Raw genomic sequence first — 4572 nt, forward strand, 5'->3', positions numbered from 1 at the left:
ACTAGTTTGCTGATATGTCTACCACATCAACTGTTTTGCTAAAATGCAGAGAAAAATCAGGAGGTGCATTTTCATGAAATGCTAAAATGCAGATCTAACAGTCAATGACCACTAGTAGAAAAAAGCTTATCTATCATGGTCGATGCCCGTGATAGATTGCAGTCCACCATGGACACTGTGCCCGTTAGTAATTTGAATGTGATAGAAAGTCATAGATTTTACCACGGGTTATGCCCATTAGTCAATTGTAATATAACCATAGATTGTACCCATTGTAAATTAAGATCTAACATCACGTGCACTATAATCATTGTGGATTACAAACTGGCCACAACTAATGCCCATTATAAAAAAAAAAAATTCTAAAAATAAAAAAAATTATAAAATATTGTTTAATAAATGTATTATATAATATTTATAAACAAAATTACACATTTACTATAATATAACAATTAAATAAAAAATCATAGATTCAAACATTACAGTTGTACACTAAACTAAAGCTAACAACAAAATGATAAGATATACAAAGAAATACCAAACTATCCAGAGACCCCCAACAAACGAGAACATTATCACTTGAAGACTTCACATTTCTTTGAACACCTCCAAACAAAGGACCTTGAGAGTGAACTACTGCCCCTACTGCTTGAGCCTCAGCAATTGTTGCCTCTCTCTATCTGGATGGACATAAGCATATGGATCAAGAAAAAATCTGGTACTTGTATAGGTAGAAATATACATTTGATCTCAATCAAGAAAAGTGAATAGAACTCTTGAAAAATTACATGTTCCCTTACCTGCTAGGATGCTCTCATACGTACTTTAACAACCACTCTAGGCTCTGTCAAATGTAGCACATTGTCAGCTACGTTAATATACAATGATTATATTAAATTGCAAGCGAAACTCTTAGGAACTTAAACGGAGAAATGAAAATGCAATCAAAATTCATGATATCAGAATTCATCCATACCTCTATGCATTCGTGTAATCATCACCTTCTGTTCTCACATGAGTCTACAAAACCATAAGATTGTGTCAATGAGTAATTGAGAACTGGATGTGTGCAAGACTGAACTCGTTTACGTGTTCGATCGAAGGGGACCACACATTGACTGTCGCCCGAGCGCCATACACTCCTTGGATGTTCTAGTGTACGCGATTGCATGCTACATAGTCAATTAATCACCATTTACTTGGAAGTTGAAAATCTGTATTTTCTGTGACATTTTTACACTGAACTGTTTGTTTGTAAATTGACTTTGCTGTAGAAATTTCTATCCTTTTTGCATATCCCCAACAGGTAAAAAGAAACAACACTCAATTTAGAATACTTAATTAGTTAGGGTTTACCTCATGGCCATTCCCGCTGACTACATCAGGGGCATCGATGCGTATGGAAGCAAGATCAGCAGTAATGTTTAGGGTACGGTGCTGTTTCTTGCCAAAGTCAACCATAGACTTGGTCCTCAGCACATCATCCACTGTGCTCCGCCGTATAGGAATCGTTCCTCTCGGACATCTCGTCCTGTTTCTATGCCACATTTGCTGCAGTGCACCCTTAATCACATTCATCTTCTTCGTTGCTACTGCTCTTGGCCATTCCGGTGCCTTCCTCTACAGTTAGTTATATACGTACATAAATGTGATTAACTCAACAAATCAATACTAATATATCAGCACCAAACCCTAGCTAGGTCATGATTAACACAACATTTTAATTCTATGATACTATTTAAGTTACATAACAAACTGTTTTTATTTTGATATAAGCGATTTTTACACAAATTCATCTAAACTACAACGAATGCAAATTTGTTTTACACTAAAGCCACTAAATTACGGAAGAACAATTTGAACTTGAGTACATAACGAAATCATAACTACTCTAGCTAATTATATTTTTAAAGAGGGTAGAGTGATGTATATATATTGAAATTTTAATTTGCTTACATATATCAAATAACAGGTAGCAATGTTTATACTTACTACATAACTACTCCAACCCATCTTCAATCATTTTCACATAGAACCAAAGCATCACATACATCTCAAAACAAGTATCAATGTTTATACTTACTACATGACAACATATCAAATAACAGGAGCAGAAACAAGGAAAGCATCACCTAGGCCCTAATTAATCACATGTTGTCAATAAATAAGGGGGACCATTATTCTTTTAGGACAAGGGGAAAGGCAAAATTCCCAAGTTTCCAACCTGTACAATTGCAGCAGTCACTGTATCCAAAAAGGTGTTGGCAGTGTAACCATTTGACTGCATGAGAAGAAAATTTAACATACAAATTACTTTTACCTCAATACATAAATTAAAAGTTCCTTAACAAACTTGATGCTAAAGTAAAATGAACTTACATCACATCTTGTAACAATGTCGAGGGAAAAAATGGGGATAATGGATAAATAGAAGAAAGCAATGAAAGTTGAAAACCAGAACAAATCAGTTTTCTTTGAGAACAAAAAACAAACACCTGGTGTGCAAGTCTGAAAGTTGAAAACCAAGCTCCGATGCTTCACTTGATGATTAAACGTTGATGGTGGTGAGCGCATATATCAAAAAGGCGCATTGTAGTACCTGTTTTTCTCAGAAGTAGAATTGAACAAAACAAGCCAGAGTAATTCATTAAAAATCATCTTACATGACTCACTAGTCGCGACAGAGTGATGATTTGCAAACAAATATGGGAGGACTTGCCCTCTATTGGACAATTATAATTAAACGAACCTATCATATTGAAATTGTCTATCCCTCCTAAACACTAAACCTTCTATGCTAACAAACAAATAGACTTCAAATGCAGAATGTCTACATTCCATTTTGGGCGCTCAAAATCACGACCCATACGGCTCCACCTTATCACCTCCGTAATCATAAACACTGTCGCCATAACCACATCGGGACCATCATCATACCACTTCCCATATGGATCCGAACCCAAATCGGATCGGCTTAGGTTGTATCCCCCATACCTATCATCTAAATAGGAGCTGCCGCCATGATCGAATTTTAGAGAATTCTCGTATGGATTTTCGTATACAGAACATATACATGAGCATATTGGAACAAGCTTTGGGATTTTTACCTTACAAAAGAAGCCGCGAACTTGGGTGGGCAATCGACGGAAGGGAGGACGAGTTCGCGAGGAACTCGCTGGGTTTGCAATTAGAGATGGTTTTGTTTCTGATTCCGAAAAGGTTGAATTAGGCTCGGGTATGCAAAGGTGGAGGCTTTTGGAAATTTCTGAATAGAAATAAAGAAACTACCAGAGAGAAATGAAAATGAGGAGGAAAAGCTAACGCGCTCATGTTTTCAATTATGAAGATAAAGACATCCACCACGGGCCGAAGGTGTGGTAAATTCACAAAAGACGATGTGGTAGTTTGAAGTAACAACCACGAGCATATCTCGTGGTAATTATGATATTTCATCACAGATATAAATGTCCTTTGTAGATTATTCGTTTTTAACAACGGGCTAAAATTTGACCGTGATGGATTAATGTTATATATCACGAATTAAACTTGATCATGGTAATTGAATAGTTTTTACCACAATCTATATATGCCCGTGATAGAATTGACGTGGTAGATGAACTGTTTTGTTCTAGTGAACTGCCCTTTAAGCACTTGAGAAGCTGGAAATTTTCATCAATCTCAGAAGCGACTCAGTTGGCAGCTTCACATACAACCCGGCTCCACATATTGCTCTGAAAACAAACTCTCTGTCCACCTTGTTTCTCTTCCTCTCTTCTAATCCGTACACACGCAAGCTTCTAGTAAACTCTGCCAAACGAAACAAAAACACACACACACACGCACCTAAAAAAAAAAACCCTTTTTTTAAACCATTTAAAAAAAAAAAAAAAACAAAACCCAACAAGCAGAAGAGCAGAATGATTCGATATGTAGAGAGAAAAGGGGAAAATTGAAAATGGGGATGGTGGGTTTGATAAACTCACCGTGGTTGGTGGTGTTCTTGAAGTGCAAGAGAGATCTCAGCAAATGGGGGTCACATTCACAGTCGCAAGAATCTATGAGAAGGGAGAGAAGAAGATCATGGTGTTGTGGGGATAAAAAAAGTAGAAACGGACCATTTCATGTAGGTTCACAGAAACCAAAGGGGTGAATTCTCACTAATTTCCAACGACCGAAAGTCCAACCGCACGTCCTTACACCTATGTGGCTCTGCACTATACTGGTACTAAGGTAGTGTGGAGAACGGAAAGGGAAGAAGAAAAACCTATGTAGCCCACGGCAGCAGCTTTCTAAATATTTTTTAGGTGACTTGGTAATGATGTTGCAATCATAAAAGTTGGGTAAATGTCATATATATGTACTCTGTTTATTTAATATGCCTTGAGAAGTGGAGTTTCAACGGATAAAGAAAAAAATAAGCCTATATTATATATACGGATCATGTCATATATATATTTTTCCAAAAAAAAAAAAAAAAAAAAAAAAAAGTCATGTCATATATATATGCTCCGTCTATATAATATGCCTTCCGAATAGGGAATGTTCGTGAGAATACACTTTATTTTTTTTTAA

General features: G+C 36.4%; 1 long non-coding RNA gene across 4 annotated transcripts; it reads right to left on the reverse strand.

Annotated features, from left to right (window-relative positions):
- Positions 1-386: 386 nt before the first annotated feature.
- On the reverse strand, positions 387-4316 carry LOC103952713. Of its 4 annotated transcripts, XR_001953575.2 has the most exons (8): positions 4159-4316; positions 3984-4055; positions 2496-2599; positions 2225-2281; positions 1357-1620; positions 977-1172; positions 801-844; positions 387-680 (listed from the first exon to the last, which is right to left on the reverse strand). It is a non-coding gene; the product is annotated as an uncharacterized LOC103952713 (long non-coding RNA). The 4 variants fall into 4 exon arrangements; XR_007253197.1 differs by having other exon boundaries at positions 3984-4281; XR_007253196.1 differs by lacking the exons at positions 3984-4055; positions 4159-4316 and adding an exon at positions 3108-3286 and having other exon boundaries at positions 977-1020.
- Positions 4317-4572: the final 256 nt, after the last annotated feature.

The sequence above is a fragment of a genome, unplaced genomic scaffold (genome assembly GCF_019419815.1).
Source record: "Pyrus x bretschneideri cultivar Hongxiangsu unplaced genomic scaffold, Pyrus_bretschneideri_v1 Contig53, whole genome shotgun sequence".
Lineage (NCBI taxonomy): Eukaryota > Viridiplantae > Streptophyta > Magnoliopsida > Rosales > Rosaceae > Pyrus > Pyrus x bretschneideri.